The following is a 15,768-nucleotide window of genomic DNA, read 5'->3' on the forward strand; positions in this document are numbered from 1 at the left end:
AAGTGCTGGGATTACAGGCTTGAGCCACCGTGCCCGGCCCATTTTTTTTTTTTTTTTTTTTTTTTTTGGAGACAGGGTCTGGCTCTGTCACCCAGACAAGCAGACAAGGATGCAACCATAGCTCACTGCAGCCTTTAACTCCTGGACTCAAGTGATTCATCTTCCTCCACCTCTCAAGTAGCTAGGGCTACAGTCATGTGCTGCCACACCCAGCTAATTTTTGTGGGCTGTGTGTATGTGTGTAGAAATGTGGTCTGGCTATGTTGCTCAGGCTGGTCTTAAATCCATGGGTTCAAGGGATCCCCCTACCTTGGCCTCCCAGTGTGCTAGGATTATAGGCATAAGTCACCATGCCCAGCACTTTACTTTTTTTTTTTTTTTTTTTTTTTTTGAGAGGGGCCTTGCTCTGATACCCAGGCTGGGGTGCAGTTCTCTCATTTCAGCTCACTGCAACCTCCACTTCCCAGATTCGAGTGATTCTCCTTCCTCAGCCTCCCCAGTAGCTGGGACTACAAGTGCACAACCACACCAGACTAATTTTTATTATTGTACTTTTTTAGAAGAGATGTGGGGGTGGTCTCATCATGTTGGCTAGGCTGGTCTCAAACTCCTGACCTCAAGTGATGCACCCACTTTGGCCTCCCAAAGTGTAGGATTACAGGCGTGAGCCACCTTACCTGGCCACCCCACCTTGCAGCCTTGAAATCCTGGGCTCAAGCAAGCCTCCTGCCTCAGCCTACAAGTAACTGAGACAGGAATGTGCCACCACACTTAGCTAATTTAAAAAAATTTTTGTGCCGGGCGCGGTGGCTCAAGCCTGTAATCCCAGCACTGTGGGAGGCCGAGGCGGGTGGATCACAAGGTCAAGAGATCGAGACCATCCTGGTCAACACGGTGAAACCCCGTCTCTACTAAAAATACAAAACATTAGCTGGGCATGGTGGTGCGTGCCTGTAATCCCAGCTACTCAGGAGGCTGAGGCAGGAGAATTGCCTGAACCCAGGAGGCGGAGGTTGCAGTGAGCCGAGATCGCGCCATTGCACTCCAGCCTGGGTAACAAGAGCGAAACTCCGTCTCAAAAAAAAAAAAATTTTTTTTTGTGAAGACAGGGTTTTGCTAAGTTTCCCAGGCTAGTTTTGAATTCCTGGCCTCAAGCATTCCCAATGACTCAGCATCCCAAAGTGCTGGGATTACAGGTGTGAGCCACAGAATCCAGCCTATGCCTTATTTGAATAGGGAACCTGCTTTATGGTGTCATGAGAGCCTGTGGAAAGGGATTTCAGTTTAAGGGATGATTGGTGTAATGGATAGTGAGACTTTAATGATACTGTTATACCAGATCGAGTATAAAAAATTAACACCAAGACAAAAGTATGCCAAATTGCAGGGTCTTTATTGCCGGCGGCCACAGAGGACTCACGTCTCTCCAACCCACGGCCCCGAGCTCATGGGGAAGCAGGGTTTGTAAACTGAAAAACCACATCCTGGTTTTAGGACCGAGAGGGTGAGGGGATGCAGGATAAGCAACTTTACAGCAAGCTAGCTGTTTTTATTTACAGAAGCCAAGGTCAGCAGTTACTGCAAGGAAAACAGGGCAGCAAACAGTTATCACAAAGGAAACGGGGCAGCAATTACAACTTATTTTTGGAAAAAACCGGTTTCTTGGTGCTTGCAATGTACAGGGTTTAAGATCGCGTTGCTTAGGTTCTAACTCTGGGTTAGCTATGGCACATTCCCCCATTTCTATGTACATTGAATCAAATCATTGATTTTTGTACTTGGAGGGGCTGCTCAGTTTGGTACAAGGGCTCGTATTGGAATCTAAGGACCATTAGTTTTACAGAGTTGATTCTTGACTGGATTATGTTGAGTAATTGGTTTAGGAGGCAAGGTCCAATCGTAAGTCCTAGTAATAAGTAGGATTAGAGGTTCCGCTATTGCAGTAAGCAGGGAAGTAAGCCATGAGGACCAGGAGAACAATTTTTGATACCAATTTTCTGAGGCTTCCTGGAGCTGTCTTCTGGTTTCTAAATTTTGTCTAAGGAGAGACTGTCCCGGATAAGGCCTAGGACTTATTAGCATAAAAACAGCATTGTTCCTTGAGGACGGCACAGAGCCCTCCCTGTTTTAGGAAAAAATTTGTTCCGTTGTAATTTAGGGGAAGAGTCTTATTACAGAAGTGTTTGTAAGGGGAATTGGTGAGGGTGTAATCAGGGGAGTGGTAACATTTACCCTTTCTCTTGAGATCTCCCAAAGTTAAGTGGAGTATTTTTCCAGAGCATGGAGTGTTAGACAGGGTTAAAGTAAGTTGTGCCATTAGGCCCGTGTAAAATGGAGGTTGAGGATTTATTTATTTTATTTATTATTTTTTTTTTTTTATTGAGACGGAGTTTCACTCTTGTTACCCAGGCTGGAGTGCAATGGCGCGATCTCGGCTCACCGCAACCTCCGCCTCCTGGGTTCAGGCAATTCTCCTGCCTCAGCCTCCGTAGTAGCTGGGATTATAGGCACATGCCACCATGCCCAGCTAATTTTTTGTATTTTTAGTAGAGATGGGGTTTCACCATGTTGACCAAGATGGTCTCGATCTCTTGACCTCATGATCCACCCGCCTCGGCCTCCCAAAGTGCTGGGATTACAGGCTTGAGCCACCGCGCCCGGCCTGAGGATTTAAATATAACCAATAGTCTATACCAAAACTTGGGTTGGTAAGGTTAAGTAGGTGGTGGGTAGAAGACAATAAATCTAGGAGTTAAGGCTTTCCATAGTTAAAGTTAGGGTTGTTGGGGCTGAGCGAAGGGAGTAATAGTGGAGAGAAGGGGGCTTCCTCAGTTAAGGGGGTGATGGCAGCAAGGGAAGGAAATATCTGGGGCAGTACAATTCCTGCATTTGGCCCTATAGGGTGGTTAGGTTGGGACGGGGTTTTAAGGGGGGTCGTCTATCTGGGTTGACAGTACAGATTAGAGAGGCGAAGGTGGTGACCGTGAAGAGCGAGCGTGTAAGTCTTAGCTTTAGTGAATCGAGGTAGGAGTGGTGGATGCTCCATTGTCCTTCCCGCAGGGTGGTCTTGACGTGGGTGTGCTGAATCCAGGCTGTTAGGCCATCCACTTTAAGTCCGGTGGGGGTGGTCAGGATGACTGTGTAGGGTCCCTTCCAATGAGGGTGAGGCCGGAGGTGGTGAATCTTTTAACAAAGACCGAGTCCCCTGGCTGGAAGAGGTGCGTTGGCTAGGCTGGGCAGTGAGGTCCACTGGAGTGGGACGGGTGTCTCTGATGAGCTGGTGCACCTGGGATTGAACAGACTGGAATGCCTGTAAGGACTTAAGGAGTGTATAGTTATGGACCTCGGCATGTATGGCATCCGCGGGTCTGGGGAGTAAGGGAGGGGGCCTTCCAAACATAATTTTAAAGGGAGAGAAGCCTTTTTGGTAGGGGGGTGTATCGGACGCGGAGGAGGACAAAAGAAAGCAGGCTGACCCAGTTTTCGCTGGTCTCTAGGATGAACTTTGTTAGGGTTTCTTTTATTGTCTGGTTCATCCTTTCAACCTGCCCTGAACTCTGGGGGCAATAGGCACAGTGTAGTTTCCAAGATATGCCCAGGGCCTTGGCCAGGCCCTGAGAAACTTGTGCTGTAAATGCAGGGCCATTATCTGATCCCAGAGTCAGGGGCAAGCCAAACCGAGGAACCGGGTCCTGTAACAGCTTTTTTGCTACTACCAGTGTGGTTTCAGGCCTAGTAGGGAATGCCTTGAACCATCCAGAGAAGGTGTCTACAAACACAAGGAGGTATTTATAGCCACAGGCTGGGGGCTTTATTTCAGTAAGGTCTCCCTACCAGTGTTCTCCCCGGCTAGTACCCATAAGTCTTATCCCTGCCTGACTAGACCTACTGCCTCCTGGATTTACCCTGGCACATACATCACATTGAACTGCAGTTTCCCTGACAAAATCGTGTAGACATGTAATGTAGTATCTGGCCCTCAGCAGCTCAGTTAGTTTTGTCTGTCCTAAGTGTGTGGCCTGGTGTGTGTCCTCAACGACAGCCCATCCTAGAGCCTCGAGGACCATAATCCTTGTATCTGGTAGAATCTACCATCCTGGGGGAACAGAATTGAGGCTGGCAGAGTTACAAGCGAGGGGGCCACCGTATTATGTCACCCAGGCACGGAGGTGGGCCGTGTGCAGTAGGGGGCTGGAGATTTCAACGGATTTTTAATAGAAGGCTATTGTAAGCTTAATGTAATGGGAGCTGACAGACTTGTGCTTTTTTCTTAAGATATTTATGGGAGGATTCTTTGAGCTAGCACAGAAGCAAGATAAGACTGACAGGGTGTACAGCCCCTGTGACTGGTCACACCAGAGGGGTTCTCTCTCGGTTACTTCCAGAATCTCAGGCCTGAGGCCTACTTTCCACAGGAACTGGATGCAAGGTACTACAACTCCTTTATCAGGAGGAGAGGCTCTTGCTCCAAGCCTGCCATACAGCATATGACCTTTCAGGCAGGGACGCCACCACCTGGGTCTTTGGTTCTTGTCATGGTCTGGCTGTTTTCCTATGTACTGATTCTGCTCTGTGACTGCTCTAGACATTCCTCCTACTATAAGCTACTATATGGTTATATAGTAGGACTTTATAAATTAGCACTAAATGTGTCAGTATAGCTCCAACTATATGCAGGATTATATAAAGGAAACAGCTGAGTAGTATCACTATAAACTAAGATATCTTTCAGGCACTGGTTGTGCCTGGGGTCTGGACAGTTCTTCCTCGGTGCCCATGGCGGGTGTTACCCACATAGCAGGATGGGCCCAGGTGTGGGCCTCCTAGCCACCCCCTTAACCCCTGCTAAAAGATACCAGTGAAAAATGTTCAGAGCCTGGTGACCCCGAGGTGTTGGGGTCCCACTGGGGTCAGGTAGAGGAAAAAAATGTCTTTAATTCAGTCCCGGTTCTCCTCTATTGTACCTTCCACCAGACCTATAATGGCCTTAAGGGCCTCCTGTCTAATTCTGCTTTTCTCTTCGGTGGTAAACAGAATGAGAAGTAACTGCTGACAGTCATCCCAAGTGGGGCGGTGAGTCTGCAGAACGCACTCTAGGAGTCCTGTGAGTGCCTGAGGCTTTTTAGAGAACAGAGGGTACTGAGCCTTCCAGTTGTACAAGTCACTTGAGGAAAAGGGGATGTGGACAAAGAATGGGTGACCCTGGCTACTGTCTTCCATTGGGTGAACTTCTCAGAGAAGAGCCCCGGGTGCGTGTGGGGCCCCACTGCAGGTATGCAGTGGGGACAAGGGCTGGCTACTAGTGTTGTCTGGAGAAGGGAGCTGGGACCCCTGTTCAGAGGGTAAGGGCTGGCTACCAGTGCTGTCTGGAGGGGGGTGCTGGGACCCCTGTCCAGAGGGTCTAAAGTAAAGTGGAGATAACTCTTGATTCTCTACTGAGGCGGGGAGAATGGCCAGCGCTGTAGGGACCTTTTTTGAGCCAGCTAACATAACCTGAAGTCCAGCCTGTTTTATGCAGCATTTCAGCCACGGAGCGGGTTGTTGGACTAAATCCCACCATTGGTTAATGTATGGAAACTGGTCAGATGTCCAAGAGTTTCTGCGACCATTTTCCATACAGCCTGGGCGATTTTTGGGTCATAGGTCCCAGTGTCAGGCTACCCCACTCCAAACGACAGCCACTCTAGTTCACACAATGTGCAAAGTTTTCCCGGTGTTAATTTTTCCCCATATTGTCCTGAAAACCCCGCTTTGAAACTGGCTGTCATGCATTGGGGGGGGGGGTGCAGGGCCAGGAGCCAGATGACCCCATTTGGTTTTTCTTGGGGGCCTGGAACCAGTTTTAACTATGTTTTTTTGTTTGTTTGTTTTTAAGCCAATTCAGATGGAAAAGTTCTGCTGTGGAGAGAGCCAATTCTAGGCAAGACAAATTATACTAAACATAAAATCCTGTAGCCTTCAGCTTCTGAATTTTTCCAAGAGGCTTTTTTTTTTTCTGTTAAACTGGCTCCACTGAGGATTTGAACCAGCAACCTTGCATTTGCAGATTCTATACCTCAGCTACTGTACTAACAGGCCACTTGCAGTAAAGGCGGGCAGAACACTTTTTTTGTCGTATTTTGGATACAAATACTACACCCTGAGGTGGTGTGGCCTGCCTGAAAGCCTGGTGGGGCTGGCGGCCAGCAGAGAAAGGAAAAAAAAAAATGCTTTTCGTGTCAGTTTAAAACTTAGCTCGCAGCTGCTGGGCCGGCTGTGAGCTCCCCGCCCCTGCTGTTTTTGGTCACCTTGACACAGGGACACTGCAAAGCATTAAATTCCTCTCTCCCTCCTTTCCGTCTCTCTCTCTGTCTCTCTCTCACTGTCTCCTCTCTCCTCTCTTTTCTCTCTTCTCTGTCTACTTTCTCTCTCTCTTCCCTGTCTCCTTTCTCTCCCGTCTCCTCTCTCCTCTCTGTCTCCTCTCTCCTCTCTGTCTCCTCTCTCCTCTCTGTCTCCTCTCTCCTCTCTGTCTCCTTTCTCCTTTCTCCTCTACTTTTTCTCAATGGTTACTCGGGTCTTGTGGCTTTTGCGGTATTTCCAGTTTTGGCAGGCGTTATACTTATGTTCTGCTTTCCCCAGCACCGGTTTTAAGAGTGCCTCTATAGCTAGATCTTTTTTTTTTTTTTTTTTTTTTTTTTGGGGAGGTTCGCTCCTGTTTCCCAGGCTGGAGTGCAATGGCACCATCTCGGCTCACCACAACCTCCGCCTCCTGGGTTCAGGCAATTCTCCTGCCTCAGCCTCCTGAGTAGCTGGGATTACAGGCACGCACCACCATGCCCAGCTAATTTTTTGTATTTTTAGTAGAGATGGGGTTTCACCATGTTGACCAGGATGGTCTCGATCTCTTGACCTCGTGATCCACCCGCCTCGGCCTCCCAAAGTGCTGGGATTACAGGCTTGAGCCACCGCACCCGGCCTTATAGCTAGATCTTATAGGGAAAGTATAATCAAATTAACGGGTCTGTCTCTGGTACAGGCCAAGGGAACAGGTAGCAGGGGCCAAGGATAAGGATAGGATTTTCCTAAGAAGCCCCAAAAGGGCAAGTAGTAAGTCTTGTAAAGGCTTTGCCAATCAGTCTCTATTAAACTGTGGCAGCCTACTTCCCAACGGTTGGGATGGTTCCACTATGCTGACCTGTGGTGAGTGTTTGGGCAACGCCCATAACAACACTGAATTTTTCTTGACAGAAGAGACAATTACTTCCTTTTCACCCTAACTGAGTGAAGAGGGCTGGTAGTTTCTTATTTAAGGTTTAATTCCCTAAAACAGAAAAAAACTATACCCAAGTCTTTGGGGGCAGAATTTTTTCTCGGACATGAAAAAAGAGGAAGAATGAGGCCTCAAAGATAGAATAAGAAGAAGAAAAGGAAAGAGAACAGAGTTATTTCCAGGAGTGTAAACTTAATCAGAGTTCCTTGAAGTCAATGGTCACTTAGCCAATGGAGAACATTATCCACCTCAAGAGTAACAGGTCTAAACCACTGTATATCAGTCAACAGGAGTCTAACAAAACTGGTGAATCTACAGTAAAGACAGAACCACATATAGGATTGACAGACAAAGATTGGGTGCCCCCCAGATGGGAGACCAGTCTAATGCCTGCCCGGCCACGCCCCCAGAGGGATATTTCAGGACATCTTGGCTAAGGTGTACCCATATAAACCCCGGGCCTGGTCACCTCAGAGTTTTTAGTTCTGAGATGAATCACCGTTATACCTTATGACATTCCCATGGAACCGTGGGTGAAAGCTCTCACAAGCCCCGTAGCTTACTGGCCGTGGGACTACATATACACACATTCATTCTCTCATTTACACAGAGGTTATGGAAAACAACTGAAAACTAATACCAGAGCCTCCGTACAATCAGAGGTGACAGAAATACCAGAGCCTCGGGCGACGTCTCGGGGAGTCTTGCCTGGTCAGAGTTGCAACAACTGTGTCCGGTCCCCTGACTCAGGCTACAGATACATAGGGACAGGTCCCCAGATTTCAGATCCAGAACAGACTTACCTCTGGAGGTTTCCAGGACCCTGAAGGAATCTGGGGTGAATGTCGGCCAAGTGGTCGCTTGTCCATCACGGGGCCGGAATTCTGGGGCCCTGGAACATCATCAGGGGCACCTCCCCCAGAGATCCCCGAGGCGGGAGCGGCTGCCTGGACGAGGTTCTAAGGGCTTTTGTCCAGGTGATGGAGGAATATAAATAAAATCTCGCTGGGGCTTCCAAAATGTTATACCAGATCGAGTATAAAAAATTAACACCAAGACAAAAGTATGCCAAATTGCAGGGTCTTTATTGCCGGCGGCCACAGAGGACTCACGTCTCTCCAACCCATGGCCCCGAGCTCATGGAGAGCAGGGTTTTTAAACTGAAAAACCACATCCTGGTTTTAGGACCAAGAGGGTGAGGGGATGCAGGACAAGCAACTTTACAGCAAGCTAGCTGTTTTTATTTACAGAAGCCAAGGTCAGCAGTTACTGCAAGGAAAACAGGGCAGCAAAGAGTTATCACAAAGGAAACGGGGCAGAAGTTACAAGTTATTTTTGGAAAAAAACGGTTTTCTTGGTGCTTGCAACGTACAGGGTTTAAGATGGTGTTGCTTAGGTTCTAACCCTGGGTTAGCTATGGCACAATACCTCCTAGTTCATTTTCCTGATTTTGGCTGCTACTGAAACATCAAGTGCATCTCTGGCCCATCTAATTTTAAAAGACAAGGTTCTAGACAGCTGAACGTGGAGAGGACATGGAAACAAAGCTGAGCTACGCAAAGTCAGCAGGGAAGGGTTTTCCTGGCTGGAAAAGAGGAGTTGCTTCTACCTTTCCAGTTATTCACATCTGTAGGCACACATGATGATTTTGCAAAAACCTTTACCTATTCTCCACCTACACATTACTTTCCATATCCTGCTCATGCTGCTTATTCCACCTACACAAGTTTGGCTCTTCAAGGCCAGGTGAGTTTTAAACTTGACCAACTTTTCTAGGAAAACCTACCACTTACTGTCTGTGTGTCCTCAGTGCCTAGAACAGTGAAGACATAAGTAGGCATGTTTAAAGTTTATTGAATAGTTTGAATAGTTTATCCCCTCACATACTCATTCAGAGCAGGGACCTTTGCTTACCCTGCAGTGTTAGAACCTTACTCAACCCTACATACCTGCTCTAGCTAGCTACATTCTCTGACTAGCTTGATATAAAGGGACATAGGGGCAAGAGCATTACTGAAGTACTATAGGAACCTATGTTATAGTTCATGTTGAGGTGTGTTCCTGTTTATAAATGCAATTCAAGCTTTCCTAGAGAATTTAGACAATATTTTAAGATTCAACAACTATTGATTCCTTTGAAATCTGACCACCTGGAAGTACTGCTCTTAACATTTTGTTGACCATTCTATCAGATACTCGGCATTTACCACTGCAGAGGCAGTACAATCACTTGAAGCCGGGAGGTGGAGGTTGCAGTGAGCTGAGATCATGTGACTGCACTCCAGCCTGGGCAACAAGAGCAAAACTCCATCTCAAAAAAAAAAAAGAATGCCAAGGAATACTGGGCTCCTGATGCTTAGCCACAATGGTGATCTTGGAGTTAACAGCATTGGCCTCTGAGTGGTTCACATGATTTATCAAATATTTTTTATTACCATTATAACCAATTAAGTGACTTGTGTTACTAAATAATACATTCAATTATCTCGTGTTTACTTTTTAAGAGACTCTGGGTTAGGCCAGGCACTGTGGCTCAGAGTGTAATCCCAGCACCTTGGGAAGCCGAAGCAGGCAGATCATTTGAGCCTAGGAGTTCAAGACAAGCCTGGGCAGTGTGGCAAAACCTCATCTCTACAAAAAATTCAAAAATTAGTCAGGCGTGGTGGTACATACCACTGTGGTCTTGATTCCTCAGCAGGCTGAAGTGGGAGGATTGTTTGAGCCAGGGAGGTTGAGGCTGCTGTGAGCCATGATCACTGGACTCCAGCCTGGATGACAGAGCAAGACTGTGTCTTAAAAAGTGTCTGGGTCGGCCGGGCGTGGTGGCTCAAGCCTGTAATCCCAGCACTTTGGGAGGCCGAGGCGGGTGGATCACGAGGTCAAGAGATCGAGACCATCCTGGTCAACATGGTGAAACCCTGTCTCTACTAAAAAATACAAAAAATCAGCTGGGCATGGTGGCGCTTGCCTGTAATCCCATCTACTCAGGAGGCTGAGGCAGGAGAATTGCCTGAACCCAGGAGGCGGAGGTTGCGGTGAGCTGAGATCGCGCCATTGCACTCCAGCCTGGGTAACAAGAGTGAAACTCCGTCTCAAAAAAAAAAAAAAAAAAAAGTGTCTAGGTCATCTCAGATTATATAAATACCTATTTTGTTCTGTTCAGACTTCTTCCAGCCTCAGGTTGATAGCTTATCTTGACAGTTTAGAATATAGATCTGTAAATGTGGCCAAAGTGGTTGACCCAGGAGCTAGGGCAGAACCATCTGCATTCATTTCTTTGGGGCTTTGGACTGGCTCAAAACTGTACTCTGAAATGGCTCTGAAGAGGAACAACCTTTTTCTAAATTCAAGCCTTCCCATGGAGGGAATTTTTTGTCTTAGTAAATACTACAAGTATGTGGTTTTTAAAAGATTCAATTTTTTCAGGAGAGTAAAAAGATAATTATTTGCACCCATTTCCTAGTCTTTCATTTTCCCTCCCCAAAGGGAAGAAATTAGTTTGTGTCCCCCTTTAAAAGATATCATGTCGACATACTTGAACATCCAGGTTTGTAAAACACATACTCTCTTCTTTGCATTGCTTAGTGTCACTAGAAATATATCTTGGGGCTTGTCAACGATGACAAGAAGGAAGCATAGGTAAGAATAACTGGGGCCAGTGCACCCAGGATCGTGGACAAGGAAATTCATGAACCCGGAGGTCACACCCTTCTATCCTGTCTGGACAGGGTATTTCCTCTTTAGCCACCAAGAAACTTGCACAGGTTGTCTGGGAACCATCCGTTTGTATTTTGCGTTTGCTTTCAGCTTCAAAAAGTGTGTTTTTGTGCCTGCACGTGTCTGAGTGCGGGGACTTGCATATCATTTAGTACGCCTCTGTGATTTACCTTAGTTTATCATGTTTCTGTGTCAGGATCTTGCTGTGACTCGGTGCATGTCGCTGTTAGTGTGACATTGTGTATCATTCTTGCGGTATGGGTGTGTGTTGTGTCGTTATCTAAATGTTACTTTCTAGGGTGTGTGTGTGTGTGTGTCGTCTGTAAGAGTCCACGCCTGTGTGTGTATATCGTCAGGGTGCTCCTCAGTTCCCAGCTCCCTCCCTCATCGCATCCCATCATTCTGGAAAGATGTGTATGGACAGCGGCGCGCCCCGACTCCTACCTCCCAGAGAGAACGCGCGACAGCGTTCCTGGTACACCCCGAAGCCGTCCTCAGGGGCGCGCTGGAAAGGCCTTGCGCGTGCATATGTGTGCAGCCTCCGAGACTAAGCCTTCGGGGTCGCGCGTTCTCGCGCGCGCTCTCTAGTGGCTTCGGAGGGCAGAGCTGACAGAACAAGAGGGCGGGGCTGGCGGCGACGGAAGTGAAGTCACTTCCGGGCTGGGGTGTTTGTTTGGACTGGAGAAGGGAGGCGGCGGGCTAAGCGCACGTCGAGCGGGGGAGCGGCGCTGCCTGTGGAGATCCGCGGAGGCCGACAGGATTCGTTGGCTGCCGTCCCCGCTGCTGTGCACTGGGTGAGGGATCCCCTCGGGCGGAGTGGCGACAAGGGTGCGGCGGTCGAGGGACAGCACCTCGGCGACGGCAGAGGGGCCTAAAGGGTTTCCTGGGGGGTTGGCCGCCGAGTCCCTTGCGGCCTCCGTTGTTCGTTGCCTCTTTGCACCAAGTCTGAGGGATGAGCTTGGGCCGATTTTGTCTGCCTCTTCTCTGAGACATGGCCGTCGCTTTTTTTTTCCATTGTCATTATTTGTGATTTGGATCTCGCAGCTCTCTATCCGGGTCCTCGGTGGCGCGAGGGTTGCCGGGATAGCATTTTCCCCTGTGCCCCATTCCTCTGGTCCTTTCTCCCTCCGCCGGGTACCCTTTCCCCTGCCCCCCACCACCGCCACGGCAACAAAGCTCATTGTTTCTACCCACTTTACGCCTGCGCGTCGCCACGCGCAGCCCCTGCTTGCTGCGCTTGCGCGCCTCAGCCGAGGCTGGGGTTTGCGGGGGAGAGGGGCGGAGGGACTGGCGGGCTGTTGGCGACCTGGGGGAACGCTGCAACCGTCGACAGGCCTTATCAAGATCGCCTTTCCGCCGTTTCTTCGCCATCCCTACCCCTTATTTTTGGTTGTATTGTAGCTCATGATCCGGAAAAGAGAACCTTTGGGGTACTGGAACCCTTTCCTTTGGAGAGTGTTTAGCTAGATGAACTTGAAGATTCACTTACCTTTTGATAATTTTCTGTGCTTACTCTCCTCCTTCCCCCAACACCGCCACCAAAAATAAATAAGGCTTGTGGTGAGCTTAGGTCTGCAAAACATTTGTTGCAGCAGCCAGCAGTGATATTTTTTAGTGACACCTAAAAGTGGTCTTACCTGCTTCCTTTTGTTTCTCTTCTCTGATTTGGCACCCGTATCAAACTCTAAAAAGAATTTGGCTTCCAGTTTGCCTTGGAAGGTGTAGCAATTGACAGCCTTTGACTTTCATTTCAACAGAAAGCAGATGCACTTTTTGGGCGTGCTGGCTAATGTTGGAACGTGGTGGCTCTGTTTTTTCACAGATTTCATTTGAGCAGTTAGATCAGGTGTTGGTGTCGCTTTTGAAATTTCAAAAGCGTAGATTAGGTTTGCACTAAGTAAAAGTTCTTTATAAGAATTTTTAATGAGGCCGGGCGCGGTGGCTCACGCCTGTAATGCCAGCACTTTGGGAGGCCGAGGCGGGCCGATCACGAGGTCAAGAGATCGAGACCATCCTGACCAATATGGTGAAACCCGTCTCTACTAAAAATACAAAAAATTAGCTGGGCGTAGTGGCGCACGCCTGTATTCCCAGCTTCTTGGGACGCTGAGGCAGGAGAACTGCTTTAACCCGGGAGGCGGAGGTTGCAGTGAGCCGAGATCGCGCCACTGCACTCCAGCCTGGCACCTGGTGAAGGAATGAGACTCTGTCTCAAAATAAATAAATAAATAAAAGAATTTTTTTTTTTTTTTTTGAGACGGAGTTTCACTCTTGTTACCCAGGCTGGAGTGCAATGGCGCGATCTCGGCTCACCGCAACCTCCACCTCCTGGGTTCAGGCAATTCTCCTGCCTCAACCTCCTCAATAGCTGGGATTACAGGCACGCGCCACCATGCCCAGCTAATGTTTTGTATTTTTAGTAGAGACGGGGTTTCACCATGTTGACCAGGATGGTCTCGGTCTCTTGACCTCGTGATCCACCCGCCTCGGCCTCCCAAAGTGCTGGGATTACAGGCTTGAGCCACCGTGCCCGGCCAATAAAAGAATTTTTAATGAGACTTCACTATCACTATTTGCTTTTGTGATTCTGTTTCCAGTTGGTGAAAGACCGGATATTTGGGGGGAAATTAGACTGACTACTTGTCGATTGTGAACTTGAAGAAAACTTTCTCACAGAAAAGTATCACTGGATAGGTAACTTGACTAGCTGTAGAGCCCGTTTATGTTTCTTTAAGGGATGGAGGTTAGGGAATGGAGATTTCCTATGATGATCCTTGGAACTCAAATTGAGGTAATTTCCACCGTCTTTGGGTCAGAATGAGTTTATAGCAGGCTTTTCCTTAAATAATAAGCACTGTGTACCTTATTCAGGTTTATCCCTTTATGAATAGAGTTTGATGCCCCAGTTTTAGTGAAAAATTTTAAATTATTAAATGAACACTTAGCACAGCAATTTGGTTGATATTGTGGGAGGTTAAAGAAGTTGGAAGGTAAGACCTCTGCCCCCTTGTAGTCTAATAACCTTTTTTGCTTTTAAAACATTTTCTTGTAATTTATATCCTGTTGTCATTCATTATCATGACAACATGTGAAATAGGCAGAGCAAGTTTTATCTTGCCCACTTGGGAATTAAGAAAATAGAAGCTTGAGAGATTATTTGTATGTAGCAAATATTTATATAATGTTTAGTGATGCCAGGCATTGTTCTAATTGCTTTTTACAAATATTCTTTGTGTAGTTTGCACGGAGAAAAAAAAAACAAGCAAATACTAACTAGTTTGATCCACAACATAGCTAGGAGGTAGGCCCTACTGTAAAATGAAGAGAACATATGAGAGATGTGAAGTAACTTGTCCAATGTCACATAACTAGTGATAGCCAGAATTCAAATCCAGATAGACCAGAGATTGTGTGCTCTTAACCATTATACAGTGCTGTGTGATTTAGTGACAGGTCTAGGGTACTTTAAGGTGGTCAAGTAGCATAGCTGGGATTTGAACCGAGGTATTCTGTGGTCTAAGATTAAAGTTGTTCAAGTCATTGCCTTTGTGATCTAGACCACCTGTTGCACAGGTACATCAACAGTTTGCATTCAATGTAGGCTGTGGTTCAGTTCCCCTTTTTCTTAGTTTTTTTTTTTTTTTTCTTCATTGTTTAGAGTGGAGCTGTCCAATAATGTAGGTACTGTGTGGTTAGGAGCACTTGAGATGTGGCTAGTGTAAATAAGGAACTAAATATTAATTTAAATAGCTCTATGTAGCTGATGGCTACCATATTGGATGGGCACACGTTTGGAGGACTTGAATGCCTCTGCTTCTTGTATCAGTTTGTATAAATTTGGGTGGCATTTCTAATGTGCTTGAGCTTTTATCATAAGTAAGGATGACCCATCCTTGCTCTCACCTAATTAGCCTTGTTACACTACAGTTGAGATTAGGATAGACTTTGGGATTTTCTTGTGACATTGTTTTGCCTCTGAAGGTTTAAGACCTGTGATTTTTACCTTGTCCCTTGGTTTGGAGACCTTTAACTGCCCTAATATGTTTAAACACCAGATAGGTAATGCTAATTGTTATGCTCCAGGTTCTCTACCAAGGTACTATTAGTAATGTACCTTGTACAGATAAGGAAACCGTGACTCAGAGAAGTTAAATAACTTGCCATGGTCACACAGCTAGTAAAGCAGCCTGGTTCCAGAGCCCATGTTTTTTAATCATTACCTTATTGTATCAAATAGTAAAACAAAAAAATCGGCGCTTTTCACAGACTTCAGAGTAGAAAACGGACCAATTGAAAAATTTATCGATCCTCCCTGTCAGAGGAAGTATGCTTAAATGTATATATGCGTAAAATTGATAATAAAAATACATATGCAAATAAGGATTGCAGTGGTTTAAAGCAGAGTCCAAGGGAATGAGAAAAGATGGTGCCTGTGGAGGTGAATTAATGAAAGAAGCAGAAGAGAACTATATTTGAATTTTAATGAGAATTCTTTTTTTTTTTTTTTTTTTTTTTTTGGGACGGAGTTTCGCTGTTGTTACCCAGGCTGGAGTGCAATGGCGTGATCTCGGCTCACCGCAACCTCCGCCTCCTGGGTTCAGGCAATTCTCCTGCCTCAGCCTCCTGAGTAGCTGGGATTACAGGCACGCGCCACCATGCCCAGCTAATTTTTTGTATTTTTAGTAGAGACGGGGTTTCACCATGTTGACCAGGATGGTCTCGATCTCTTGACCTCGTGATCCACCCGCCTCGGCCTCCCAAAGTGCTGGGATTACAGGCTTGAGCCACCGTGCCTGGCTTTT

General features: G+C 46.9%; 1 protein-coding gene across 1 annotated transcript in view; it reads left to right on the plus strand.

Annotated features, from left to right (window-relative positions):
• The first annotated feature begins 11,616 nt into the window (after nt 1-11,616).
• PAIP2 (poly(A) binding protein interacting protein 2) overlaps nt 11,617-15,768 on the plus strand; it is a 28,313-nt gene continuing 24,161 nt past the window's right edge. Inside the window, exon 1 of the mRNA XM_032250542.1 lies at nt 11,617-11,760. The gene's annotated coding sequence lies outside the window, so the exon portion shown is untranslated. The remainder of the gene's footprint in view (nt 11,761-15,768) is intronic.

This window comes from Sapajus apella, unplaced genomic scaffold (genome assembly GCF_009761245.1).
Source record: "Sapajus apella isolate SASKATOON/1434 unplaced genomic scaffold, GSC_monkey_1.0 scaffold71, whole genome shotgun sequence".
In the NCBI taxonomy this organism is placed as follows: Eukaryota; Metazoa; Chordata; class Mammalia; order Primates; family Cebidae; genus Sapajus; species Sapajus apella.